General features: G+C 44.5%; 21 non-coding genes across 21 annotated transcripts; all 21 read left to right on the top strand.

Annotated features, from left to right (window-relative positions):
• Window positions 1-208: 208 nt before the first annotated feature.
• trnai-uau lies at window positions 209-302 on the top strand. The gene is made up of 2 exons: window positions 209-246; window positions 267-302. It is a non-coding gene; the product is annotated as a tRNA-Ile (tRNA).
• Window positions 303-717: 415 nt separating this feature from the next.
• trnai-uau lies at window positions 718-811 on the top strand. The gene is made up of 2 exons: window positions 718-755; window positions 776-811. It is a non-coding gene; the product is annotated as a tRNA-Ile (tRNA).
• Window positions 812-1,223: 412 nt separating this feature from the next.
• trnai-uau lies at window positions 1,224-1,317 on the top strand. Its single transcript has 2 exons — window positions 1,224-1,261; window positions 1,282-1,317. It is a non-coding gene; the product is annotated as a tRNA-Ile (tRNA).
• A 924-nt stretch (window positions 1,318-2,241) lies between these two features.
• Window positions 2,242-2,335, top strand: trnai-uau. The gene is made up of 2 exons: window positions 2,242-2,279; window positions 2,300-2,335. It is a non-coding gene; the product is annotated as a tRNA-Ile (tRNA).
• Window positions 2,336-3,263: 928 nt separating this feature from the next.
• Window positions 3,264-3,364, top strand: trnai-uau. The gene is made up of 2 exons: window positions 3,264-3,308; window positions 3,329-3,364. It is a non-coding gene; the product is annotated as a tRNA-Ile (tRNA).
• Window positions 3,365-3,781: 417 nt separating this feature from the next.
• Window positions 3,782-3,876, top strand: trnai-uau. Its single transcript has 2 exons — window positions 3,782-3,820; window positions 3,841-3,876. It is a non-coding gene; the product is annotated as a tRNA-Ile (tRNA).
• An 867-nt stretch (window positions 3,877-4,743) lies between these two features.
• Window positions 4,744-4,837, top strand: trnai-uau. Its single transcript has 2 exons — window positions 4,744-4,781; window positions 4,802-4,837. It is a non-coding gene; the product is annotated as a tRNA-Ile (tRNA).
• Window positions 4,838-6,382: 1,545 nt separating this feature from the next.
• trnai-uau lies at window positions 6,383-6,476 on the top strand. Its single transcript has 2 exons — window positions 6,383-6,420; window positions 6,441-6,476. It is a non-coding gene; the product is annotated as a tRNA-Ile (tRNA).
• A 905-nt stretch (window positions 6,477-7,381) lies between these two features.
• trnai-uau lies at window positions 7,382-7,475 on the top strand. Its single transcript has 2 exons — window positions 7,382-7,419; window positions 7,440-7,475. It is a non-coding gene; the product is annotated as a tRNA-Ile (tRNA).
• Window positions 7,476-8,413: 938 nt separating this feature from the next.
• On the top strand, window positions 8,414-8,507 carry trnai-uau. Its single transcript has 2 exons — window positions 8,414-8,451; window positions 8,472-8,507. It is a non-coding gene; the product is annotated as a tRNA-Ile (tRNA).
• A 1,809-nt stretch (window positions 8,508-10,316) lies between these two features.
• On the top strand, window positions 10,317-10,410 carry trnai-uau. The gene is made up of 2 exons: window positions 10,317-10,354; window positions 10,375-10,410. It is a non-coding gene; the product is annotated as a tRNA-Ile (tRNA).
• Window positions 10,411-11,317: 907 nt separating this feature from the next.
• Window positions 11,318-11,411, top strand: trnai-uau. Its single transcript has 2 exons — window positions 11,318-11,355; window positions 11,376-11,411. It is a non-coding gene; the product is annotated as a tRNA-Ile (tRNA).
• A 914-nt stretch (window positions 11,412-12,325) lies between these two features.
• On the top strand, window positions 12,326-12,419 carry trnai-uau. Its single transcript has 2 exons — window positions 12,326-12,363; window positions 12,384-12,419. It is a non-coding gene; the product is annotated as a tRNA-Ile (tRNA).
• Window positions 12,420-13,331: 912 nt separating this feature from the next.
• Window positions 13,332-13,424, top strand: trnai-uau. Its single transcript has 2 exons — window positions 13,332-13,369; window positions 13,390-13,424. It is a non-coding gene; the product is annotated as a tRNA-Ile (tRNA).
• Window positions 13,425-14,405: 981 nt separating this feature from the next.
• On the top strand, window positions 14,406-14,499 carry trnai-uau. The gene is made up of 2 exons: window positions 14,406-14,443; window positions 14,464-14,499. It is a non-coding gene; the product is annotated as a tRNA-Ile (tRNA).
• Window positions 14,500-15,414: 915 nt separating this feature from the next.
• trnai-uau lies at window positions 15,415-15,508 on the top strand. The gene is made up of 2 exons: window positions 15,415-15,452; window positions 15,473-15,508. It is a non-coding gene; the product is annotated as a tRNA-Ile (tRNA).
• A 915-nt stretch (window positions 15,509-16,423) lies between these two features.
• trnai-uau lies at window positions 16,424-16,517 on the top strand. The gene is made up of 2 exons: window positions 16,424-16,461; window positions 16,482-16,517. It is a non-coding gene; the product is annotated as a tRNA-Ile (tRNA).
• Window positions 16,518-18,026: 1,509 nt separating this feature from the next.
• On the top strand, window positions 18,027-18,120 carry trnai-uau. Its single transcript has 2 exons — window positions 18,027-18,064; window positions 18,085-18,120. It is a non-coding gene; the product is annotated as a tRNA-Ile (tRNA).
• Window positions 18,121-19,036: 916 nt separating this feature from the next.
• On the top strand, window positions 19,037-19,130 carry trnai-uau. The gene is made up of 2 exons: window positions 19,037-19,074; window positions 19,095-19,130. It is a non-coding gene; the product is annotated as a tRNA-Ile (tRNA).
• A 1,012-nt stretch (window positions 19,131-20,142) lies between these two features.
• trnai-uau lies at window positions 20,143-20,236 on the top strand. Its single transcript has 2 exons — window positions 20,143-20,180; window positions 20,201-20,236. It is a non-coding gene; the product is annotated as a tRNA-Ile (tRNA).
• A 947-nt stretch (window positions 20,237-21,183) lies between these two features.
• trnai-uau lies at window positions 21,184-21,277 on the top strand. Its single transcript has 2 exons — window positions 21,184-21,221; window positions 21,242-21,277. It is a non-coding gene; the product is annotated as a tRNA-Ile (tRNA).
• Window positions 21,278-27,472: the final 6,195 nt, after the last annotated feature.

The following is a 27,472-nucleotide window of genomic DNA, read 5'->3' as shown; positions in this document are numbered from 1 at the left end:
GTGAATGGCTGTTTGCAAAGTGAGTTGGTGCTTCGGCTCAGACAAGAATCACCCCATTTGTGGTATCGACCCTACGATTCTGAGATTAAGAGGCTCATGCTCAAACGCCTGAGCTTGCCAGGCAGGTCAATTGTAGTACTGACTTGGACTGAATATCGTACAGCTATGTTTGTGCAAAAAATGGTGATCAGTGACAGTTCTTTACATGGCTCCTGTGGCGCAGTCGGTTAGCGCGTGGTACTTATACAGCAGTATTCAGTGAAGCAATGCCGAGGTTGTGAGTTCGAGCCTCACCAGGAGCAAGTGCTTTTCTTAAACCCTCTGCCTGTCTACTTCTTGTCCAGAAAAGGATCATTTATTCAATCTATTTCATAAGTAGTTGGTATGTCATTGAGATAACAGGTCAGAGTGCAGGCACAGCTAGGATTCAAATGCATAGTCTTCTGTGTTACCAGCAATGCCTGACACATCAGCAATGCAGGGTGGCAAGCAAGCCTGCTCGAAAGTCCAGGTGAATGGCTGTTTGCAAAGTGAGTTGGTGCTTCGGCTCAGACAAGAATCACCCCATTTGGTATCGAACCCACGATTCTGAGATTAAGAGGCTCATGCTCAAACGCCTGAGCTTGCCAGGCAGGTCAATTGTAGTACTGACTTGGACTGAATATCGTACAGCTATGTTTGTGCAAAAAATTTTGATCAGTGACAGTTTTGAGCAAAGCTCCTGTGGCGCAGTCGGTTAGCCCGTGGTACTTATACAGCAGTATTCAGTGAAGCAATGCCGAGGTTGTGAGTTCGAGCCTCACCAGGAGCAAGTGTTTTCTTAAACCCTCTGCCTGTCTACTTCTTGTCCAGAAAAGGATCATTTATTCAATCTATTTCATAAGTAGTTGGTATGTCATTGAGATAACAGGTCAGAGTGCAGGCACATCGAGGATTCAAATCTATAGTCTTCTGTATCACCAGCTATGCCTGACACGTCAGCAATGCACATTGGCAAGCCTGCTAGAAAGTCCAGGTGAATGGCTGTTTGCAAAGCGAGTTGGTGCTTCGGCTCAGACAAGAATTACCCCATTTGTGGTATCGACCCTACGATTCTGAGATTAAGAGGCTCATGCTCAAACGCCTGAGCTTGCCAGGCAGGTCAATTGTAGTACTGACTTGGACTGAATATCGTACAGCTATGTTTGTGCAAAAAATGGTGATCAGTGACAGTTCTTTACATGGCTCCTGTGGCGCAGTCGGTTAGCGCGTGGTACTTATACAGCAGTATTCAGTGAAGCAATGCCGAGGTTGTGAGTTCGAGCCTCACCAGGAGCAAGTGCTTTTCTTAAACCCTCTGCCTGTTATATATCTTGTCCAGAAAAGGATCATTTATTCAATCTATTTCATAAGTAGTTGGTATGTCATTGAGATAACAGGTTAGAGTGCAGGCACAGCTACCATTCAAATGCACAGTGTTCTGTGTTACCAGCAATGCCTGACACATCAGCAATGCAGGGTGGCAAGCCTGCTCGAAAGTCCAGGTGAATGGCTGTTTGCAAAGTGAGTTGGTGCTTCGGCTCGGGAGAGAAAATAATCACCCCATTTGTGGTATCGACCCCACGATTCTGAGATTAAGAGGCTCATGCTCAAACGCCTGAGCTTGCCAGGCAGGTCAATTGTAGTACTGACTTGGACTGAATATCGTACAGCTATGTTTGTGCAAAAAATGGTGATCAGTGAGAGTGTTGTTACATGGCTCCTGTGGTGCAGTCGGTTATCGTGGTACTTATACAGCATATATTCAGTGAAGCAATGACAAGGTTGTGAGTTCGAGCCTCACCAGGAGCAAGTGTTTTCTTAAACCCTCTGCCTGTCTACTTCTTGTCCAGAAAAGGATCATTTATTCAATCTATTTCATAAGTAGTTGGTATGTCATTGAGATAACAGGTCAGAGTGCAGGCACATCGAGGATTCAAATCCATAGTCTTCTGTATCACCAGCTCTGCCTGACACATCAGCAATGCAGGGTGGCAAGCCTGCTCGAAAGTCCAGGTGAATGGCTGTTTGCAAAGTGAGTTGGTGCTTCGGCTCAGACAAGAATCACCCCATTTGTGGTATCGACCCTACGATTCTGAGATTAAGAGGCTCATGCTCAAACGCCTGAGCTTGCCAGGCAGGTCAATTGTAGTACTGACTTGGACTGAATATCGTACAGCTATGTTTGTGCAAAAATGGTGATCAGTGACAGTTCTTTACATGGCTCCTGTGGCGCAGTCGGTTAGCGCGTGGTACTTATACAGCAGTATTCAGTGAAGCAATGCCGAGGTTGTGAGTTCGAGCCTCACCAGGAGCAAGTGCTTTTCTTAAACCCTCTGCCTGTCTACTTCTTGTCCAGAAAAGGGTCATTTATTCAATCTATTTCATAAGTAGTTGGTATGTCATTGAGATAACAGGTTAGAGTGCAGGCACAGCTACCATTCAAATGCACAGTGTTCTGTGTTACCAGCAATGCCTGACACATCAGCAATGCAGGGTGGCAAGCCTGCTCGAAAGTCCAGGTGAATGGCTGTTTGCAAAGTGAGTTGGTGCTTCGGCTCAGACAAGAATCACCCCATTTGTGGTATCGATTCTGAGATGAAGAGGCTCAAGCGCCTGAGCTTGCCAGGCAGGTCAATTGAAGTACTGACTTGGACTGAATATCGTACAGCTATGATTGTGCAAGATATGGTGATCAGTGACAGTTCTTTACATGGCTCCTGTGGTGCAGTCGGTTATCGTGGTACTTATACAGCAGTATTCAGTGAAGCAATGATGAGGTTGTGAGTTCGAGCCTCACCAGGAGCAAGTGCTTTTCTTAAACCCTCTGCCTGTCTACTTCTTGTCCAGAAAATGAGCATTTATTCAATCTATTTCATAAGTAGTTGGTATGTCATTGAGATAACAGGTCAGAGTGCAGGCACAGCTAAGATTCAAATCCATAGTCTTCTGTATCACCAGCAATGCCTGACACATCAGCAATGCAGGGTGGCAAGCCTGCTCGAAAGTCCAGGTGAATGGCTGTTTGCAAAGTGAGTTGGTGCTTCGGCTCAGACAAGAATCACCCCATTTGTGGATTCTGAGATTAAGAGGCTCATGATTCTGAGATTAAGAGGCTCATGCTCAAACGCCTGAGCTTGCCAGGCAGGTCAATTGTAGTACTGACTTGGACTGAATATCGTACAGCTATGCCTTTATATATCTTTGTGCAAAAATGGTGATCAGTGACAGTTCTTTACATACCAGCTCCTGTGGCGCAGTCGGTTAGCGCGAAGTGAGTGGTACTTATACAGCAGTATTCAGTGAAGCAATGCCGAGGTTGTGAGTTCGAGCCTCACCAGGAGCAAGTGATTTTCTTAAACCTCAAGTATTCTTCCTGTCTACTTCTTGTCCAGAAAAGGATCATTTATTCAATCTATTTCATAAGTAGTTGGTATGTCATTGAGATAACAGGTCAGAGTGCAGGCACAGCTAGGATTCAAATCCATAGTCTTCTGTATCACCAGCAATGCCTGACACATCAGCAATGCAGGGTGGCAAGCCTGCTCGAAAGTCCAGGTGAATGGCTGTTTGCAAAGTGAGTTGGTGCTCGGCTCAGACAAGAATCACCCCATTTGTGGTATCGACCCTACGATTCTGAGATTAAGAGGCTCATGCTCAAACGCCTGAGCTTGCCAGGCAGGTCAATTGAGTACTGACTTGGACTGAATATCGTACAGCTATGTTTGTGCAAAATATGGTGATCAGTGACAGTTCTTTACATAGCTCCTGTGGCGCAGTCGGTTAGCGCGTGGTACTTATACAGCAGTATTCAGTGAAGCAATGCCGAGGTTGTGAGTTCGAGCCTCACCAGGGCAAGTGCTTTTCTTAAACCCTCTGCCTGTCTATATCTTGTCCAGAAAAAATCATTTATTCAATCTATTTCATAAGTAATTTGGTATGTCATTGAGATAACAGGTCAGAGTGCAGGGACAGCTACCATTCAAATGCATAGTCTTCTGCATTACCCAGACAATCAGCAATGCAGCCTGCTCGAAAATCAGCAATGCGAAGTGAGTTGGCAAGCCTGCTCGAAAGTCCAGGTGAAACCCTGAGATTACGATTCTGAGATTAAGAGTCTCAACTCTGAGCTGCAGCCAGGTACCTCAATGGTAGTACTGATTGGTGAATATCGTACAGCTGTTTGTGGAAAATGTAGTGATCAGTGACAGTTTTTACATGGATCCTGTGGTGCAATCGGTTATCGTATTGTACTTATACAGTAATATACAGCAAATTGATGACAAGGTTGTGAGTTCAAGCCCCACCAGGAGCAAGTATTTTCTTGAACCTCTGCCTGTCTATTTCTTGTCCAGAAAAGGAGCATTTATTCAATCTATTTCATAAGTAGTTGGTATGTCATTGAGATAACAGGTCAGAGTGCAGGCACAGCTAGGATTCAAATCCATAGTCTTCTGTATCACCAGCAATGCCTGACACATCAGCAATGCAGGGTGGCAAGCCTGCTCGAAAGTCCAGGTGAATGGCTGTTTGCAAAGTGAGTTGGTGCTCCGGCTCAGACAAGAATCACCCCATTTGTGGTATCGACCCTACGATTCTGAGATTAAGAGGCTCATGCTCAAACGCCTGAGCTTGCCAGGCAGGTCAATTGAGTACTGACTTGGACTGAATATCGTACAGCTATGATTGTGCAAAAAATGGTGATCAGTGACAGTTCTTTACATGGCTCCTGTGGCGCAGTCGGTTAGCGCGTGGTACTTATACAGCAGTATTCAGTGAAGCAATGCCGAGGTTGTGAGTTCGAGCCTCACCAGGAGCAAGTGCTTTTCTTAAACCCCTGCCTGCCTACTTCTTGTCCAGAAAAGGGTCATTTATTCAATCTATTTCATAAGTAGTTGGTATGTCATTGAGATAACAGGTTAGAGTGCAGGCACAGCTACCATTCAAATGCACAGTGTTCTGTGTTACCAGCAATGCCTGACACATCAGCAATGCAGGGTGGCAAGCCTGCTCGAAAGTCCAGGTGAATGGCTGTTTGCAAAGTGAGTTGGTGCTTCGGCTCAGACAAGAAAATAATCACCCCATTTGTGGTATCGAACCCTACGATTCTGAGATTAAGAGTCTCATGCTCTCAAACGCCTGAGCTTGCCAGGCAGGTCAATTGTAGTACTGACTTGGACTGAATATCGTACAGCTATGTTTGTGCAAAAAATGGTGATCAGTGACAGTGTTTTACATGGCTCCTGTGGCGCAGTCGGTTATCGTGGTACTTATACAGCAGTATTCAGTGAAGCAAATTGATGACAAGGTTGTGAGTTCGAGCCTCACCAGGAGCAAGTGTTTTCTTAAACCCTCTGCCTGTCTACTTCTTGTCCAGAAAAGGATCATTTATTCAATCTATTTCATAAGTAGTTGGTATGTCATTGAGATAACAGGTCAGAGTGCAGGCACATCGAGGATTCAAATCCATAGTCTTCTGTATCACCAGCTCTGCCTGACACGTCAGCAATGCAGGGTGGCAAGCCTGCTCGAAAGTCCAGGTGAATGGCTGTTTGCAAAGTGAGTTGGTGCTTCGGCTCAGACAAGAATCACCCCATTTGTGGTATCGACCCTACGATTCTGAGATTAAGAGGCTCATGCTCAAACGCCTGAGCTTGCCAGGCAGGTCAATTGTAGTACTGACTTGGACTGAATATCGTACAGCTATGTTCGTGCAAAAAATGGTGATCAGTGACAGTTCTTTACATGGCTCCTGTGGCGCAGTCGGTTAGCGCGAAGTGAGTGGTACTTATCACCCAACAGCTTGAAGACCCTGAGATTGAGTCTCAGTATTCTACCAATGCCTGAGCTAAGAGCCAGGTACCTTGTGAGTTCGAGCCGTTTGTGGAAAACCAGTGAGCAAGTGCTTTTCTTAAACCCTCTGCCTGTCTATTGTGCTTTACAGTTATACAGCAAAATGACAAGGTTGTGAGTATTCTTCTTGAACCCTGTCATTTCTTGTCCAGAAAATGAGCTCATTTATTCAATCTATTTCATAAGTAGTTGGTATGTCATTGAGATAACAGGTCAGAGTGCAGGCACAGCTAGGATTCAAATCCATAGTCTTCTGTATCACCAGCAATGCCTGACACATCAGCAATGCAGGGTGGCAAGCCTGCTCGAAAGTCCAGGTGAATGGCTGTTTGCAAAGTGAGTTGGTGCTTCGGCTCAGACAAGAATCACCCCATTTGTGGTATCGATTCTGAGATTAAGAGGCTCAAACGCCTGAGCTTGCCAGGCAGGTCAATTGTAGTACTGACTTGGACTGAATATCGTACAGCTATGTTTGTGCAAAATATGGTGATCAGTGACAGTTCTGTGCATAGCTCCTGTGGCGCAGTCGGTTAGCGTGTGGTACTTATACAGCAGTATGCAGTGAAGCAATGCCGAGGTTGTGAGTTCGAGCCTCACCAGGAGCAAGTGTTTTCTTGAACCCTCTGCCTGTCTATATATCTTGTCCAGAAAAATAGCATTTATTCAATCTATTTCATAAGTAGTTGGTATGTCATTGAGATAACAGGTCAGAGTGCAGGGACAGCTACCATTCAAATGCATAGTCTTCTGTATTACCAGCAATGCCTGACACATCAGCAATGCAGCCTGCAAGCCTGAAAAGTCCAGGTGAATGGCTGTTTGCAAAGTGAGTTGGTGCTTCGGCTCAGAAAATAATCACCCAACGTGGGGCTCGTGGTACGATTCTGAGATTAAGAGTCTCATGCTCTACGACTGAGCTAGCCAGGCACCTCAATGGTAGTACTGATTGGTCTGAATATCGTACAGCTATGTTTGTGGAAAATATGGTGATCAGTGAGAGTGTTGTTACATGGATCCTGTGGTGCATCGGTTATCGTATTGTGCTTATACAGCAATATACAGCAAATTGCAATGACAAGGTTGTGAGTTCAAGCCTCACCAGGAGCAAGTATTTTCTTAAACCCTCTGCCTGTCTATTTCTTGTCCAGAAAAGGATCATTTATTCAATCTAGGACGTTTCATAAAGTAGTTGGTATGTCATTGAGATAACAGGTCAGAGTGCAGGCACATCTAGGATTCAAATCCATAGTCTTCTGTATCACCAGCAATGCCTGACACATCAGCAATGCAGGGTGGCAAGCCTGCTCGAAAGTCCAGGTGAATGGCTGTTTGCAAAGTGAGTTGGTGCTTCGGCTCAGACAAGAATCACCCCATTTGTGGTATCGATTCTGAGATTAAGAGGCTCATGCGCCTGAGCTTGCCAGGCAGGTCAATTGTAGTACTGACTTGGACTGAATATCGTACAGCTATGTTTGTGCAAAAATGGTGATCAGTGACAGTTCTTTACATGGCTCCTGTGGCGCAGTCGGTTAGCGCGTGGTACTTATACAGCAGTATTCAGTGAAGCAATGCCGAGGTTGTGAGTTCGAGCCTCACCAGGAGCAAGTGCTTTTCTTAAACCCTCTGCCTGTCTACTTCTTGTCCAGAAAAGGATCATTTATTCAATCTATTTCATAAGTAGTTGGTATGTCATTGAGATAACAGGTTAGAGTGCAGGCTCAGCTACGATTCAAATGCATAGTCTTCTGTATCACCAGCAATGCCTGACACATCAGCAATGCAGGGTGGCAAGCCTGCTCGAAAGTCCAGGTGAATGGCTGTTTGCAAAGTGAGTTGGTGCTTCGGCTCAGACAAGAATCACCCCATTTGTGGTATCGACCCTACGATTCTGAGATTAAGAGGCTCATGCTCAAACGCCTGAGCTTGCCAGGCAGGTCAATTGTAGTACTGACTTGGACTGAATATCGTACAGCTATGTTTGTGCAAAATATGGTGATCAGTGACAGTTCTTTACATTAAGAGTCTCATGCTGTGGCTGAGCAGTCAGGTTCAAGGTAATCTTGTATTGGTAATTATACAGCAGTATTCAGTGAAGCAATGGAGGTTGTGGTGAGTTTCGAGCCTCACCAGGAGCAAGGTTGTGCTTTTCTTAAACCCTCTGCCTGTCTATTTCTTGTCCAGAAAAGGATCATTTATTCAATCTAGGCGTTTCATAATTAATTGGTATGTCATTGAGATAACAGGTCAGAGTGCAGGCACAGCTAGGATTCAAATCCATAGTCTTCTGTATCACCAGCAATGCCTGACACATCAGCAATGCAGGGTGGCAAGCCTGCTCGAAAGTCCAGGTGAATGGCTGTTTGCAAAGTGAGTTGGTGCTTCGGCTCAGACAAGAATCACCCCATTTGTGGTATCGATTCTGAGATGAAGAGGCTCAAGCGCCTGAGCTTGCCAGGCAGGTCAATTGAAGTACTGACTTGGACTGAATATCGTACAGCTATGATTGTGCAAAATATGGTGATCAGTGACAGTTCTTTACATAGCTCCTGTGGCGCAGTCGGTTAGCGCGTGGTACTTATACAGCAGTATTCAGTGAAGCAATGACGAGGTTGTGAGTTCGAGCCTCACCAGGAGCAAGTGCTTTTCTTAAACCCTCTGCCTGTCTACTTCTTGTCCAGAAAATAGCATTTATTCAATCTATTTCATAAGTAGTTGGTATGTCATTGAGATAACAGGTCAGAGTGCAGGGACAGCTACCATTCAAATGCATAGTCTTCTGCATTACCAGCAATGCCTGACACATCAGCAATGCAGGGTGGCAAGCCTGCTCGAAAGTCCAGGTGAATGGCTGTTTGCAAAGTGAGTTGGTGCTTCGGCTCAGAAAAGAATCACCCCATTTGGGGTCGACCCCACGATTCTGAGATTAAGAGTCTCATGCTCAACCGCCTGAGCTTGCCAGGCAGGTCAATTGTAATACTGACTTGGACTGAATATCGTACAGCTCCGTTTTGTGCAAAATGTAGTGATCAGTGAGAGTTTGTTACATGGATCCTGTGGTGCAGTCGGTTATCGCGTGGTACTTATACAGCAGTATTCAGTGAATTGCAATGACAAGGTTGTGAGTTCGAGCCTCACCAGGAGCAAGTGCTTTTCTTGAACCCTCTGCCTGTCTATTTCTTGTCCAGAAAAGGATCATTTATTCAATACACACTTAGGATTTCATAAGTAATTGGTATGTCATTGAGATAACAGGTCAGAGTGCAGGCACAGCTAGATTCAAATCCATAGTCTTCTGTATCACCAGCAATGCCTGACACATCAGCAATGCAGGGTGGCAAGCCTGCTCGAAAGTCCAGGTGAATGGCTGTTTGCAAAGTGAGTTGGTGCTCGGCCCAGACAAGAATCACCCCATTTGTGGTATCGACCCTACGATTCTGAGATTAAGAGGCTCATGCTCAAACGCCTGAGCTTGCCAGGCAGGTCAATTGAGTACTGACTTGGACCTGAATATCGTACAGATATGTTGGTGCAAAAAATGGTGATCAGTGAGTGTTCTTGCATAGCTCCTGTGGCGCAGTCGGTTAGCAGTACTTATACAGCAGCAGTGAGTTGAGCCTCACCAGGAGCAACTTTTCTTGAACCCTCTGCCTTTATATATCTTGTCCAGAAAAATAGCATTTATTCAATCTATTTCATAAGTAATTGGTATGTCATTGACATAACAGGTCAGAGTGCAGGGACAGCTACCATTCAAATGTATAGTCTTCTGCATTACCAGCAATGCCTGACACATCAGCAATGCAGCCTGCTCGAAAATTCAATTAAGTGAGTTGGTCGGGAGTGAAAATAATCAGTCGAACCCATGACCCTGAGATTAAGAGTCTCAGCTAGCCAGGTACCTCATGGTAATCTTGTATTGGTCCAAATATCGTACAGCTCCGTTTGTGGAAAATGTAGTGATCAGTGAGAGTGTTGTTAGTGGATCCTGTGGTGCACCATCGAGTTAATTGTGCTTTCTTAAACCCTCTGCCTGTCTACAGGAGCTTATTCTTCTTGAAGTCTATTTCTTGTCCAGAAAATGAGCTTTTATTCAATCTATTTCATAAGTAGTTGGTATGTCATTGAGATAACAGGTCAGAGTGCAGGCACATCGAGGATTCAAATCCATAGTCTTCTGTATCACCAGCTCTGCCTGACACGTCAGCAATGCACAGTGGCAAGCCTGCTCGAAAGTCCAGGTGAATGGCTGTTTGCAAAGTGAGTTGGTGCTTCGGCTCAGACAAGAATCACCCCATTTGTGGTATCGACCCTACGATTCTGAGATTAAGAGGCTCATGCTCAAACGCCTGAGCTTGCCAGGCAGATCAATTGAGTACTGACTTGGACTGAATATCGTACAGCTATGTTTGTGCAAAAAATGGTGATCAGTAAGAGTGCTCTGCATAGCTCCTGTGGCGCAGTCGGTTAGCGCGTGGTACTTATACAGCAGTATGCAATGAAGCAATGCTGAGGTTGTGAGTTCGAGCCTCACTAGGAGCAAGTGCTTTTCTTGAACCCTCTGCCTTTATATATCTTGTCCAGAAAAATAGCATTTATTCAATCTATTTCATAAGTAATTGGTATGTCATTGACATAACAGGTCAGAGTGCAGGGACAGCTACCATTCAAATGTATAGTCTTCTGCATTACCAGCAATGCCTGACACATCAGCAATGCAGGGTGGCAAGCCTGCTAGAAAGTCCAGGTGAATGGCTGTTTGCAAAGTGAGTTGGTACTTCGGGAGTGAAAATAATCACCCAATTTGGGCTCGAACCCACGACCCTGAGATTAAGAGTCTCATGCTCTACCGACTGAGCTAGCCAGGTACCTCAATAGTCCTGTATTGGTCTGAATATCGTACAGCTATGTTTGTGGAAAATGTAGTGATCAGTGAGTGTTGTTACATGGATCCTGTGGTGCAATCGGTTATCGTATTGTGCTTATACAGTAATATACAGCAAATTGATGACAAGGTTGTGAGTTCAAGCCCCACCAGGAGCAAGTATTCTTCTTGAACCCTGTCTATTTCTTGTCCAGAAAATGAGCATTTATTCAATCTTATTTCATAATTAATTGGTATGTCATTGAGATAACAGGTCAGAGTGCAGGCACAGCTAGGATTCAAATCCATAGTCTTCTGTATCACCAGCAATGCCTGACACATCAGCAATGCAGGGTGGCAAGCCTGCTAGAAAGTCCAGGTGAATGGCTGTTTGCAAAGTGAGTTGGTGCTCGGCCCAGACAAGAATCACCCCATTTGTGGTATCGACCCTACGATTCTGAGATTAAGAGGCTCATGCTCAAATGTCTGAGCTTGCCAGGCAGATCAATTGAGGACTGACTTGGACTGAATATCGTACAGCTATGTTTGTGCAAAAAATGGTGATCAGTGACAGTTCTTTACATGGCTCCTGTGGCGCAGTCGGTTAGCGCGTGGTACTTATACAGCAGTATTCAGTGAAGCAATGCCGAGGTTGTGAGTTCGAGCCTCACCAGGAGCAAGTGCTTTTCTTAAACCCTCTGCCTTTATATATCTTGTCCAGAAAAATAGCATTTATTCAATCTATTTCATAAGTAGTTGGTATGTCATTGAGATAACAGGTCAGAGTGCAGGGACAGCTACCATTCAAATGTATAGTCTTCTGCATTACCAGCAATGCCTGACATCAGCAATGCAATGCAGCCTGCTCGAAAATCCAGGTGAATGGCTGTTTGCAAAGTGAGTTGGTACTTCGGCTCAGAAAATAATCACCCCATTTGGGGCTCGAACCCACGATTCTGAGATTAAGAGTCTCATGCTCTACCGACTGAGCTAGCCAGGTACCTCAATGGTAACTGTATTGGTCTGAATATCGTACAGCTCCGTTTGCAAAAATGTAGTGATCAGTGAGAGTTTGTTACATGGATCCTGTGGTGCAATCGGTTATCGTATTGTGCTTATACAGTAATATACAGCAAATTGATGACAAGGTTGTGAGTTCAAGCCCCACCAGGAGCAAGTATTTTCTTGAACCCTGTCTATTTCTTGTCCAGAAAATGAGCTTTTATTCAATACACTTAGGAGGACGTTTCATAATTAATTGGTATGTCATTGAATAACAGGTCAGAGTGCAGGCACAGCTAGGATTCAAATCCATAGTCTTCTGTATCACCAGCTATGCCTGACACATCAGCAATGCAGGGTGGCAAGCCTGCTAGAAAGTCCAGGTGAATGGCTGTTTGCAAAGTGAGTTGGTGCTCCGGCCCAGACAAGAATCACCCCATTTGTGGTATCGACCCTACGATTCTGAGATTAAGAGGCTCATGCTCAAATGTCTGAGCTTGCCAGGCAGATCAATTGAGGTACTGACTTGGACTGAATATCGTACAGATATGTTGGTGCAAAAAATGGTGGTCAGTAAGAGTTCTTTGCATAGCTCCTGTGGCGCAGTCGGTTAGCGCGTGGTACTTATACAGCAGTATGCAGTGAAGCAATGCCGAGGTTGTGAGTTCGAGCCTCACCAGGAGCAAGTACTTTTCTTGAACCCTCTGCCTTTATATATCTTGTCCAGAAAAATAGCATTTATTCAATCTATTTCATAAGTAATTGGTATGTCATTGAGATAACAGGTCAGAGTGCAGGGACAGCTACCATTCAAATGTATAGTCTTCTGCATTACCAGCAATGCCTGACACATCAGCAATGCAGCCTGCTCGAAAATCCAGGTGAATGGCTGTTTGCAAAGTGAGTTGGTACTTCGGCTCAGAAAATAATCACCCCATTTGGGGCTCGAACCCACGACCCTGAGATTAAGAGTCTCATGCTCTACCGACTGAGCTAGCCAGGTACCTCAATGGTAATTTTGTATTGGTCCTGAATATCGTACAGCTCCGTTTGTGGAAAATGTAGTGATCAGTGAGAGTGTTGTTACATGGATCCTGTGGTGCAATCGGTTATCGTATTGTGCTTATACAGCAATATACAGCAAATTGATGACAAGGTTGTGAGTTCAAGCCCCACCAGGAGCAAGTATTCTTCTTGAACCCTGTCTATTTCTTGTCCAGAAAATGAGCTTTTATTCAATACACTTACGTTTCATAATTAATTGGTATGTCATTGAGATAACAGGTCAGAGTGCAGGCACAGCTAGGATTCAAATCCATAGTCTTCTGTATCACCAGCTATGCCTGACACATCAGCAATGCAGGGTGGCAAGCCTGCTAGAAAGTCCAGGTGAATGGCTGTTTGCAAAGTGAGTTGGTGCTCCGGCCCAGACAAGAATCACCCCATTTGTGGTATCGACCCTACGATTCTGAGATTAAGAGGCTCATGCTCAAATGTCTGAGCTTGCCAGGCAGATCAATTGAGGTACTGACTTGGACTGAATATCGTACAGCTATGTTGGTGCAAAAATTGGTGGTCAGTAAGAGTTCTTTGCATAGCTCCTGTGGCGCAGTCGGTTAGTGCGTGGTACTTATACAGCAGTATGCAGTGAAGCAATGCCGAGGTTTGAGTTCGAGCCTCACCAGGAGCAAGTGCTTTTCTTGAACCCTCTGCCTTTATATATCTTGTCCAGAAAAATAGCATTTATTCAATCTATTTCATAAGTAATTGGTATGTCATTGAGATAACAGGTCAGAGTGCAGGGACAGCTACCATTCAAATGTATAGTCTTCTGCATTACCAGCAATGCCTGACACATCAGCAATGCAGCCTGCTCGAAAATCCAGCGGTTGGCTGTTTGCAAAGTGAGTTGGTACTTCGGGAGAGAAAATAATCACCCAACATTTGGGGCTCGAACCCACGACCCTGAGATTAAGAGTCTCATGCTCTACCGACTGAGCTAGCCAGGTACCTCAATGGTAATCTTGTATTGGTCCTGAATATCGTACAGCTATGTTTGTGGAAAATGTAGTGATCAGTGAGAGTGTTGTTAGTGGATCCTGTGGTGCAATCGGTTATCGTATTGTGCTTATACAGTAATATACAGCAAATTGATGACAAGGTTGTGAGTTCAAGCCCCACCAGGAGCAAGTATTCTTCTTGAACCCTGTCTATTTCTTGTCCAGAAAATGAGCTTTTATTCAATACACTTAGGAGGACGTTTCATAATTAATTGGTATGTCATTGAAATAACAGGTCAGAGTGCAGGCACAGCTAGGATTCAAATCCATAGTCTTCTGTATCACCAGCTATGCCTGACACATCAGCAATGCAGGGTGGCAAGCCTGCTAGAAAGTCCAGGTGAATGGCTGTTTGCAAAGTGAGTTGGTGCTCCGGCCCAGACAAGAATCACCCCATTTGTGGTATCGACCCTACGATTCTGAGATTAAGAGGCTCATGCTCAAATGTCTGAGGGCTTGCCAGGCAGATCAATTGAGGTACTGACTTGGACTGAATATCGTACAGAATGAACTCGACTCCTCCTCGACTCCTACAGACTCCACTCTTCATCATTGTGCAAAAATCCAGTCATTGGTGCAAAAAATGGTGGTCAGTAAGAGTGCTCTGCATAGCTCCTGTGGCGCAGTCGGTTAGCGCGTGGTACTTATACAGCAGTATGCAATGAAGCAATGCCGAGGTTGTGAGTTCGAGCCTCACCAGGAGCAAGTGCTTTTCTTGAACCCTCTGCCTTTATATATCTTGTCCAGAAAAATAGCATTTATTCAATCTATTTCATAAGTAATTGGTATGTCATTGACATAACAGGTCAGAGTGCAGGGACAGCTACCATTCAAATGTATAGTCTTCTGCATTACCAGCAATGCCTGACACATCAATGCAATGCAGCCTGCTCGAAAATCCAAGTGTTGGCTGTTGCGAAGTGAGTTGGTACTTCGGGAGAGAAAATAATCACCCAACGTGGGGCTCGAACCCACGACCCTGAGATTAAGAGTCTCATACTCTACCGACTGAGCTAGCCAGGTACCTCAATGGTAGTCCTGTATTGGTCCGAATATCGTACAGCTCCGTTTGTGGAAAATGTAGTGATCAGTGAGAGTGTGTTAATGGATCCTGTGGTGCAATCGGTTATCGTATTGTGCTTATACAGTAATATACAGCAAATTGATGACAAGGTTGTGAGTTCAAGCCCCACCAGGAGCAAGTATTCTTCTTGAACCCTGTCTATTTCTTGTCCAGAAAATGAGCTTTTATTCAATACACTTAGGAGGACGTTTCATAATTAATTGGTATGTCATTGAAATAACAGGTCAGAGTGCAGGCACAGCTAGGATTCAAATCCATAGTCTTCTGTATCACCAGCTATGCATGACACATCAGCAATGCAGGGTGGCAAGCCTGCTAGAAAGTCCAGGTGAATGGCTGTTTGCAAAGTGAGTTGGTGCTCCGGCCCAGACAAGAATCACCCCATTTGTGGTATCGACCCTACGATTCTGAGATTAAGAGGCTCATGCTCAAATGTCTGAGCTTGCCAGGCAGATCAATTGAGGTACTGACTTGGACTGAATATCGTACAGATATGTTGGTGCAAAAAATGGTGGTCAGTAAGAGTGCTCTGCATAGCTCCTGTGGCGCAGTCGGTTAGCGCGTGGTACTTATACAGCAGTATGCAATGAAGCAATGCCGAGGTTGTGAGTTCGAGCCTCACCAGGAGCAAGTGCTTTTCTTGAACCCTCTGCCTTTATATATCTTGTCCAGAAAAATAGCATTTATTCAATCTATTTCATAAGTAATTGGTATGTCATTGACATAACAGGTCAGAGTGCAGGGACAGCTACCATTCAAATGTATAGTCTTCTGCATTACCAGCAATGCCTGACACATCAGCAATGCAGCCTGCTCGAAAGTCAAGGTGAATGGCTGTTTGCAAAGTGAGTTGGTACTTCGGGAGTGAAAATAATCACCCAACGTGGGGCTCGAACCCACGACCCTGAGATTAAGAGTCTCATGCTCTACCGACTGAGCTAGCCAGGTACCTCAATGGTAATCCTGATTGGTCCGAATATCGTACAGCTCTGTTTGTGGAAAATGTAGTGATCAGTGAGAGTGTTGTTAGTGGATCCTGTGGTGCAATCGGTTATCGTATTGTGCTTATACAGTAATATACAGCAAATTGATGACAAGGTTGTGAGTTCAAGCCCCACCAGGAGCAAGTATTCTTCTTGAACCCTGTCTATTTCTTGTCCAGAAAATGAGCTTTTATTCAATACACTTAGGAGGACGTTTCATAATTAATTGGTATGTCATTGAAATAACAGGTCAGAGTGCAGGCACAGCTAGGATTCAAATCCATAGTCTTCTGTATCACCAGCTATGCATGACACATCAGCAATGCAGGGTGGCAAGCATGCTAGAAAGTCCAGGTGAATGGCTGTTTGCACAGTGAGTTGGTGCTCCGGCCCAGACAAGAATCACCCCATTTGTGGTATCGACCCTACGATTCTGAGATTAAGAGGCTCATGCTCAAATGTCTGAGCTTGCCAGGCAGATCAATTGAGGTACTGACTTGGACCGAATATCGTACAGATATGTTGGTGCAAAAAATGGTGGTCAGTAAGAGTGCTCTGCATAGCTCCTGTGGCACAGTCGGTTAGCGCGTGGTACTTATACAGCAGTATGCAATGAAGCAATGCCGAGGTTGTGAGTTCAAGCCTCACCAGGAGCAAGTACTTTTCTTGAACCCTCTGCCTTTATATATCTTGTCCAGAAAAATAGCATTTATTCAATCTATTTCATAAGTAATTGGTATGTCATTGACATAACAGGTCAGAGTGCAGGGACAGCTACCATTCAAATGTATAGTCTTCTGCATTACCAGCAATGCCTGACACATCAGCAATGCAGCCTGCTCGAAAATCCAAGGTGAATGGCTGTTTGCAAAGTGAGTTGGTACTTGCTCAGAAAATAATCACCCAATTTGGGGCTCAAACCCAAGACCCTGAGATTAAGAGTCTCATGCTCTACCGACTGAGCTAGCCAGGCACCTCAATGGTAATCTGATTGGACCGAATATCGTACAGCTCCGTTTGTGGAAAATGTAGTGATCAGTGAGAGTGTTGTTAGTGGATCCTGTGGTGCAGTCGGTTAGCGCGTTGTGCTTATACAGCAATATACAGCAAATTGCAATGACAAGGTTGTGAGTTCAAGCCTCACCAGGAGCAAGTATTTTCTTGAACCCTCTGCCTGTATTTCTTGTCCAGAAAATGAGCATTTATTCAATCTATTTCATAAGTAATTGGTATGTCATTGAAATAACAGGTCAGAGTGCAGGCACAGCTACCATTCAAATCCATAGTCTTCTGTATTACCAGCAATGCCTGACACATCAGCAATGCAGGGTGGCAAGCCTGCTAGAAAGTCCAGGTGAATGGCTGTTTGCATGGCTGTTTTGAGTTGTTGCTCCGGCCCAGACAAGAATCACCCCATTTGTGGTATCAAACCCTACGATTCTGAGATTAAGAGGCTCATGCTCAAATGTCTGAGCTTGCCAGGCAGGTCAATTGAGGTACTGACTTGGACCGAATATCATACAGATATGTTGGGGCAAAATATTGTGGTCAGTAAGAGTGCTTTTCATAGCTCCTGTGGTGCAGTCGGTTAGTGCGTGGTACTTATACAGCAGTATGCAACGAAGCAAAGCCAAGGTTGTGAGTTCAAGCCCCACCAGGAGCAAGTATTCTTCTTGAACCCTGTCTATTTCTTGTCCAGAAAATGAGCTTTTATTCAATACACTTAGGAGGACGTTTCATAATTAATTGGTATGTCATTGAAATAACAGGTCAGAGTGCAGGCACAGCTAGGATTCAAATCCATAGTCTTCTGTATCACCAGCTATGCATGACACATCAGCAATGCAGGGTGGCAAGCCTGCTAGAAAGTCCAGGTGAATGGCTGTTTGCAAAGTGAGTTGGTGCTCCGGCCCAGACAAGAATCACCCCATTTGTGGTATCGACCCTACGATTCTGAGATTAAGAGGCTCATGCTCAAATGTCTGAGCTTGCCAGGCAGATCAATTGAGGTACTGACTTGGACTGAATATCGTACAGAATCCACTACTCAACTCCTCATCGACTCCTCCTCGACTCCACTCTTCATCCTTCATTGGCCAAGCTTCTTCAACAGAATCTCCAGTCATTGGTGCAAAAAATGGTGGTCAGTAAGAGTGCTCTGCATAGCTCCTGTGGCGCAGTCGGTTAGCGCGTGGTACTTATACAGCAGTATGCAACGAAGCAATGCCGAGGTTGTGAGTTTGAGCCTCACCAGGAGCAAGTGCTTTTCTTGAACCCTCTGCCTTTATATATCTTGTCCAGAAAAATAGCATTTATTCAATCTATTTCATAAGTAATTGGTATGTCATTGACATAACAGGTCAGAGTGCAGGGACAGCTACCATTCAAATGTATAGTCTTCTGCATTACCAGCAATGCCTGACACATCAGCAATGCAGCCTGCTCGAAAATCCAAGCGGTTGGCTGTTCGCGAAGTGAGTTGGTACTTCGGGAGAGAAAATAATCACCCAACGTGGGGCTCGAACCCACAACCCTGAGATTAAGAGTCTCATGCTCTACCGACTGAGCTAGCCAGGTACCTCAATGGTAATTTTGTATTGGTCCAAATATCGTACAGCTCCGTTTGTGGAAAATGTAGTGATCAGTGAGAGTGTTGTTAGTGGATCCTGTGGTGCAATCGGTTATCGTATTGTGCTTATACAGTAATATACAGCAAATTGATGACAAGGTTGTGAGTTCAAGCCCCACCAGGAGCAAGTATTCTTCTTGAACCCTGTCTATTTCTTGTCCAGAAAATGAGCTTTTATTCAATACACTTAGGAGGACGTTTCATAATTAATTGGTATGTCATTGAAGTAACAGGTCAGAGTGCAGGCACAGCTAGGATTCAAATCCATAGTCTTCTGTATCACCAGCTATGCCTGACACATCAGCAATGCAGGGTGGCAAGCCTGCTAGAAAGTCCAGGTGAATGGCTGTTTGCAAAGTGAGTTGGTGCTCCGGCCCAGACAAGAATCACCCCATTTGTGGTATCGACCCTACGATTCTGAGATTAAGAGGCTCATGCTCAAATGTCTGAGCTTGCCAGGCAGATCAATTGAGGTACTGACTTGGACCGAATATCGTACAGATATGTTGGTGCAAAAAATGGTAGTCAGTAAGAGTGCTCCACATAGCTCCTGTGGCGCAGTCGGTTAGCGCGTGGTACTTATACAGCAGTATGCAATGAAGCAATGCCGAGGTTGTGAGTTTGAGCCTCACCAGGAGCAAGTACTTTTCTTGAACCCTCTGCCTTTATATATCTTGTCCAGAAAAATAGCATTTATTCAATCTATTTCATAAGTAATTGGTATGTCATTGACATAACAGGTCAGAGTGCAGGGACAGCTACCATTCAAATGTATAGTCTTCTGCATTACCAGCAATGCCTGACACATCAGCAATGCAGCCTGCTCGAAAATCCAAGCGGTTGGCTGTTCGCGAAGTGAGTTGGTACTTCGGGAGAGAAAATAATCACCCAACATGGGGCTCAAACCCACGACCCTGAGATTAAGAGTCTCATGCTCTACCGACTGAGCTAGCCAGGTACCTCAATGGTAATCTTGTATTGGTCTGAATATCGTACAGCTCTGTTTGTGGAAAATGTAGTGATCAGTGAGAGTGTTGTTAGTGGATCCTGTGGTGCAATCGGTTATCGTATTGTGCTTATACAGTAATATACAGCAAATTGATGACAAGGTTGTGAGTTCAAGCCCCACCAGGAGCAAGTATTCTTCTTGAACCCTGTCTATTTCTTGTCCAGAAAATGAGCTTTTATTCAATACACTTAGGAGGATGTTTCATAATTAATTGGTATGTCATTGAAATAACAGGTCAGAGTGCAGGCACAGCTAAGATTCAAATCCATAGTCTTCTGTATCACCAGCTATGCCTGACACATCAGCAATGCAGGGTGGCAAGCCTGCTAGAAAGTCCAGGTGAATGGCTGTTTGCAAAGTGAGTTGGTGCTCCGGCCCAGACAAGAATCACCCCATTTGTGGTATCGACCCTACGATTCTGAGATTAAGAGGATCATGCTCAAATGTCTGAGCTTGCCAGGCAGATCAATTGAGGTACTGACTTGGACTGAATATCGTACAGAATCCACTACTTTAATCTCCTCGACTCCTCTCGACAACCTCCTCGAATACAAACTCTTCATCCTTCATTGCTTCAGTACAGAGACAAAGAATCTCCAGTCATTGGTGCAAAAAATGGTGGTCAGTAAGAGTGCTCTGCATAGCTCCTGTGGCGCAGTCGGTTAGCGCATGGTACTTATACAGCAGTATGCAATGAAGCAATGCCCAGGTTGTGAGTTCGATCCTCACCAGGAGTAAGTACTTTTCTTGAACCCTCTGCCTTTATATATCTTGTCCAGAAAAATAGCATTTATTTAATCTATTTCATAAGTAATTGGTATGTCATTGACATAACAGGTCAGAGTGCAGGGACAGCTACCATTCAAATGTATAGTCTTCTGCATTACCAGCAATGCCTGACACATCAGCAATGCAGCCTGCTCGAAAGGGCCAAGCGGTTGTCTGTTCCCAAGAAAGTGAGTTTGTACTCGGGAGAGAAAATAATCACCCAACGTCACTTCCGAATCATGAAGTGCTTTGAGATTAAGAGTCTCAGGACCATATCACCTCCACCCTACTGAGCTAGCCAGGTAGCTCAATGTTAATTTTGTATTGGTCCAAATATCGTACAGCTCTGTTTGTGGAAAATGTAGTGATCAGTGAGAGTGTTGTTAGTGGATCCTGTGGAATACCGGTTATCGTGAGAATGCTTATACAGTAATATACAGCAAATTGATGACAAGGTTGTGAGTTCAAGCACCACCAGGAGCAAGTATTCTTCTTGAACCCTGTCTATTTCTTGTCCAGAAAATGAGCTTTTATTCAATACACTTAGGAGGACGTTTCATAATTAATTGGTATGTCATTGAAATAACAGGTCAGAGTACAGGCACAGCTAGGATTCAAATCCATAGTCTTCTGTATCACCAGCTATGCCTGACACATCAGCAGTGCAGGGTGGCAAGCCTGCTAGAAAGTCCAGGTGAATGGCTGTTTTGCAAAGAGGTGAGGGCTCCTCGGCCCGATTTCAGGCCCAGACAAGAATCACCCCATTTGTGGTATCGACCCTACGATTCTGAGATTAAGAGGCTCATGCTCAAATGTCTGAGCTTGCCAGGCAGATCAATTGAGGTACTGACTTGGACTGAATATCGTACAGAAATGTTGGTGCAAAAAATGGTGGTCAGTAAGAGTTCTCTGCATAGCTCCTGTGGGACAGTCGGTTAGCGCGTGGTACTTATACAGCAGTATGCAATGAAGCAATGCCGAGGTTGTGAGTTCAAGCCTCACCAGGAGCAAGTACTTTTCTTGAACCCTCTGCCTTTATACATCTTGTCCAGAACAATAGCATTTATTCAATCTATTTCATAAGTAATTGGTATGTCATTGACATAACAGGTCAGAGTGCAGGGACAGCTACCATTCAAATGTACTGTCTTCTGCATTACCAGCAATGCCTGACACATCAGCAATGCAGCCTGCTCGAAAATCCAAGCGGTTGGCTGTTCGCGAATTGAGTTGGTACTTCGGGAGAGAAAATAATCACCCGACGTGGGGCTCAAACCCACGACCGTGAGATTAAGAGTCACATGCTCTACCGACTGAGCTAGCCAGGTACCTCAATAGTAATCTTGTATTGGTCCGAATATCGTACAGCTCCGTTTGTGGAAAATGTCGTGATCAGTGAGAGTATTGTTAGTGGATCCTGTGGTGCAATCGGTTATCGTATTGTGCTTATACAGTAATATACAGCAAATTGAATATACAGAAAAGCTCTTTCTTGTCGGGGCAAAGAGCCCGCAGGTTTTGGTAGCGGACATTGTCACTGTATTTGACGCTTGACACTTCATTTCCGGTCACAACTTACAGGCTTGTTTTCGAATTGCTGTGCGTTTTTTTTTTGCCAACCTATTTTGCTACCTGACAACTTTACGGTTTTCACTTTTTAATTACCGTTCATATATTTATTTATTTTTTTCTCAACTTTTTCACTCCGGACGCTTTATCTGGACACGATTCGTCAGGACCTCCAACAGCCGAAGCTAAGTAGTAACATTAACATGATGCCTTCTAATTGCAGCCGCTGTGCTCGCCTTACGGCGAGGATAGCTGTACTGCAAGCCCAGCTTCAGAAGCAATCGTTAGGCAAGGGTAATTTCAGTGTAGGAAAGGATGAAACAGCGTCTGTGCCACTGTCATGTTTTGTCATTTATTATCTTGTCTTGTCCCTGTGCTTCCCATTCTATTCGTTTCCCTCTGCTGGTCTTATTAGGTTCTTTCCCTCTTTCTATCCCTCTCTCTCCCCCTCCCTCTCTCACTCTCTCGCTCTCTCTTCTCTCTATCGTTCCGTTCCTGCTCCCAGCTGTTCCTATTCCCCTAATCATCATTTAGCCTTCCCACACCTGTTCCCGATCTTTTTCCCTGATTAGAGTCCCTATTTCTCTCCTTGTTATTCGTTTCTGCCCTGTCGGTTCCTTGTCTAGAATTCACCGTGCTGTGTTTGTGTATCGCCCTGTCGTGTCGTGTTTTCCTCAGATGCTGCGTGGTGAGCAGGTGTCTGAGTCTGTCTGGTTCAAGTGCCTTCCCGAGGCAACCTGCTGTTCACCTGCTGTTCAAGATCGAGTCTCCAGTTTGTCCTCGTCATTTCGAGTGAAAGTTGTGTTTTTTGATTGTATTTACTTTACTGGATTAAAGACTCTGTTTTCGCCAAGTCGCTTTTGGGTCCTCTTTCACCTGCATGACAGCCACCAGTAAATACAGATAGTAGTATAAATCCCCTGGCACAGTCCCCGCAGCCGGACAACTTTCTCACGGTTTCTGGAAGGAAATGCTGTAGGAAAGCTCAACCGGTGTCGCTCATTCAGCCGACAGAAACTTACAACCGGTTTTCCCCTAAGCAGTGGGTCGGTGTCAGAGGCCGTGTCTTCTCTGGTCTCTACTCCTCCCGTTACGGGGTCTGAGACGCCGAAGCTTCCCACCATTAGCTCTGACAAATTGAAAACTCTAGTCATTGGCGACTCCATTACCCGCAGTATTAGACTTAAAGCGAATCATCCAGCGATCATACACTGTTTACCCGGGGGCAGGGCTACCGACGTTAAGGCTAATCTGAAGATGGTGCTGGCTAAAGCTAAAACTGGCGAGTGTAGAGAGTATAGAGATATTGTTATCCAGGTCGGCACCAACGATGTTAGGATGAAACAGTCAGAGATCACCAAGCGCAACATAGCTTCTGCGTGGATATCAGCTAGAAAGATGTGTCGGCATCGAGTAATTGTCTCTGGCCCCCTGCCAGTTAGGGGGAGTGATGAGCTCTACAGCAGAGTCTCACAACTCAATCGCTGGTTGAAAACTGTTTTCTGCCCCTCCCAAAAGATAGAATTTGTAGATAATTGGCCCTCTTTCTGGGACTCACCCACAAACAGGACCAAGTCTGACCTGCTGAGGAGTGACGGACTCCATCCTAGCTGGAGGGGTGCTCTCATCTTATCTACCAACATAGACAGGGCTCTAACTGCTCTAGCTCCACAATGAAATAGGGTGCAGGCCAGGCAGCAGGCTATTAGCCAGCCTGCCAGCATAGTGGAGTCTGCCACTAGCATAGTCATTGTAGTCAGCTCAGCTATCACCATTGAGACCGTGTCTGTGCCTCGACCTAGGTTGGGCAAAACTAAACATGGCGGTGTTCGCCTTAGCAATCTCACTAGGATAAAGACCACCTCCATTCCTGTCATTACTGAAAGAGATCATGATACCTCACATCTCAAAATAGGGCTACTTAATGTTAGATCCCTTACTTCAAAGGCAATTATAGTCAATGAACTAATCACTGATCATAATCTTGATGTGATTGGCCTGACTGAAACATGGCTTAAGCCTGATGAATTTACTGTGTTAAATGAGGCCTCACCTCCTGGCTACACTAGTGACCATATCCCCCGTGCATCCCGCAAAGGCGGAGGTGTTGCTAACATTTACAATAGCAAATTTCAATTTACAAAAAAAAAAATGACGTTTTCGTCTTTTGAGCTTCTAGTCATGAAATCTATGCAGCCTACTCAATCACTTTTTATAGCTACTGTTTACAGGCCTCCTGGGCCATATACAGCGTTTCTCACTGAGTTCCCTGAATTCCTATCGGACCTTGTAGTCATTGCAGATAATATTCTAATCTTTGGTGACTTTAATATTCACATGGAAAAGTCCACAGACCCACTCCAAAAGGCTTTCGGAGCCATCATCGATTCAGTGGGTTTTGTCCAACATGTCTCTGGACCCACTCACTGTCACAGTCATACTCTGGACCTAGTTTTGTCCCATGGAATAAATGTTGTGGATCTTAATGTTTTTCCTCATAATCCTGGACTATCGGACCACCATTTTATTACGTTTGCAATTGCAACAAATAATCTGCTCAGACCCCAACCAAGGAACATCAAAAGTCGTGCTATAAATTCACAGACAACACAAAGATTCCTTGATGCCCTTCCAGACTCCCTCCGCCTACCCAAGGACGCCAGAGGACAAAAATCCGTTAACCACCTAACTGAGGACCTCAATTTAACCTTGCGCAATACCCTAGATGCTGTTGCACCCCTAAAAACTAAAAAAATGTCTCATAAGAAACTAGCTCCCTGGTACACAGAAAATACCCGAGCTCTGAAGCAAGCTTCCAGAAAATTGGAACGGAAATGGCGCCACACCAAACTGGAAGTCTTCCGACTAGCTTGGAAGGACGGTACCGTGCAGTACCGAAGAGCCCTTACTGCTGCTCGATCATCCTATTTTTCTAACTTAATTGAGGAAAATAAGAACAATCCGAAATTCCTTCTTGATACTGTGGCAAAGCTAACTAAAAAGCAGCATTCCCCAAGAGAGGATGACAAGTTCATGAACTTCTTTGAGGAAAAGATTATGATTATTAGAAAGCAAATTACGGACTCCTCTTCAAACCTGCGTATTCCTCCAAACCTCAGTTGTCCTGAGTCTGCACAACTCTGCCAGGACCTAGGATCAAGAGAGACGCTCAAGTGTTTTAGTACTATATCTCTTGACACAATGATGAAAATAATCATGGCCTCTAAACCTTCAAGCTGTATACTGGACCCTATTCCAACTAAACTACTGAAAGAGCTGCTTCCTGTGCTTGGCCCTCCTATGTTGAACATAATAAACGGCTCTCTATCCACTGGATGTGTACCAAACTCACTAAAAGTGGCAGTAATAAAGCCTCTCTTGAAAAAGCCAAACCTTGACCCAGAAAATATAAAAAACTATCGGCCTATATCGAATCTTCCATTCCTTTCAAATATTTTAGAGAAGGCTGTTGCGCAGCAACTCACTGCCTTCCTGAAGACAAACAATGTATACGAAATGCTTCAGTCTGGTTTTAGACCCCATCATAGCACTGAGACGGCATTTGTGAAGGTGGTAAATGACATTTTAATGGCATCGGATCGAGGCTCTGCATCTGTCCTCGTGCTCGTAGACCTTAGTGCTGCTTTTGATACCATCGATCACCACATTCTTTTGGAGAGATTGGAAACCCAAATTGGTCTACACGGACATGTTCTGGCCTGGTTTAGATCTTATCTGTCGGAAAGATATCAGTTTGTCTCTGTGAATGGTTTGTCCTCTGACAAATCAACTGTAAATTCCGGTGTTCCTCAAGGTTCTGTTTTAGGACCACTATTGTTTTCACTATATATTTTACCTCTTGGGGATGTTATTCGAAAACATAATGTAAACTTTCACTGCTATGCGGATGACACACAGCTGTACATTTCAATGAAACATGGTGAAGCCCCAAAATTGCCCTCACTAGAAGCATGTGTTTCAGACATAAGGAAGTGGATGGCTGCAAACTTTCTACTATTAAACTCGGACAAAACAGAGATGCTTGTTCTAGGTCCCAAGAAACAAAGAGATCTTCTGTTGAATCTGACAATTAATCTTAATGGTTGTACAGTCATCTCAAATAAAACTGTGAAGGACCTCGGCGTTACTCTGGACCCTGATCTCTCTTTTGAAGAACATATCAAGACCATTTCGAGGACAGCTTTTTTCCATCTATGTAACATTGCAAAAATCAGAAACTTTCTGTCCAAAAATGATGCATAAAAATGAATCCATGCTTTTGTCACTTCTAGGTTAGACTACTGCAATGCTCTATTTTCCAGCTACCCGGATAAAGCACTAAATACACTTCATTTAGTGCTAAATACGGCTGCTAGAATCCTGACTAGAACCAAAAAATGTGATCATATTACTCCAGTGCTAGCCTCTCTACACTGGCTTCCTGTCAAAGCAAGGGCTGATTTCAAGGTTTTACTGCTAACCTACAAAGCATTACATGGGCTTGCTCCTACCTACCTCTCTGATTTGGTCCTGCCGTACATACCTTAAGGGAAGATTTCGGCAGTACCTGTATGGTTAGTCAGAAAGTCCATATTGCAAATGTACGGTCCCTTACTAGACGTCCGAAATCGTTTGTAAAATTCGCGGACGGCGTCGGGCCGAGCGGCAGGGCCGGACCTACCAGGAAGTCATCAAATGAACTTTGTCGGACATTCGGTTTCCGTTTTACAAAAATATTAAGATTTAGGTCATTTTTCCGATGTCCCGGAAATTCCCACAAGAGGGCATAAGCAATCATATTGCTATTGGACAAAACATCACGATTCACGACGGGGCCTTATCTCGAAAACTGAAAATATTTAGAAGCCGAAACTCGGTGAGCGTAGGGGCGGCATAATGGGCAGTTGGCCCCGAACAAGATGGCGTTTAGGCCTCAACGGTTTTTGAGTTATGGCCATTTATCTGGGATTAAGGGTCCAAAATGAAAATAGAGAAATTATTTTTCCACTTCACGTCAAAGTCAAGGAGCCTCCGGTGTCAATAAAAAAAGAACCAGCCATTTATCTATCGTCATTTAAGAGAAATCGTACAACGACACATTGGTGATGTTCACGGATAGGTGTTTTTTTTTCAACGGTTACAGATCCAGTTGCAGGGTGTTCTTACGAATCTTTTTAAAGTGTGCTGCGGAGCTCTGCGAGATTTCTGTGATTTTCTATGATTTTCTGAAATAACACACACTCACTAAACCCTCCGTAAATAACTCAGTTCTTAACGTAAAGACTTAAAACTCAGGATTCTGTAAAGGCATACCCCAATCATGATATGAGTTTATTTATAGCTTCCTGTGCCAACCGGAAGTGCCTTTAATGGTGTCACAGTGGCAGTTTCCATGGGTTAAAAAGGTCAGATCTTTACAAAACTTCATATGTGTGACTAGGTAACCCTCATGAACAGTAAATCAGTCATTTCTCCCAACAGATGTCAAAGAAAATCTCTCACACGCACACACAGCAAGGATGGAGTGAAAAGTGCGGTTCTCAAAGACACAGAGAGCAGGCAATGGCATAAACATAATCTCTAGGCCGTGCCGAGTTCAACGAGATATCCCGCTTGACCGTAGCTCGCTCGGTCTA

The sequence above is a fragment of the Oncorhynchus gorbuscha genome, linkage group LG07, assembly GCF_021184085.1.
Source record: "Oncorhynchus gorbuscha isolate QuinsamMale2020 ecotype Even-year linkage group LG07, OgorEven_v1.0, whole genome shotgun sequence".
Taxonomy (NCBI): domain Eukaryota; kingdom Metazoa; phylum Chordata; class Actinopteri; order Salmoniformes; family Salmonidae; genus Oncorhynchus; species Oncorhynchus gorbuscha.
Note: the sequence above shows the minus strand (reverse complement) of the source record. Positions and strands in the feature narration are given on the sequence as shown.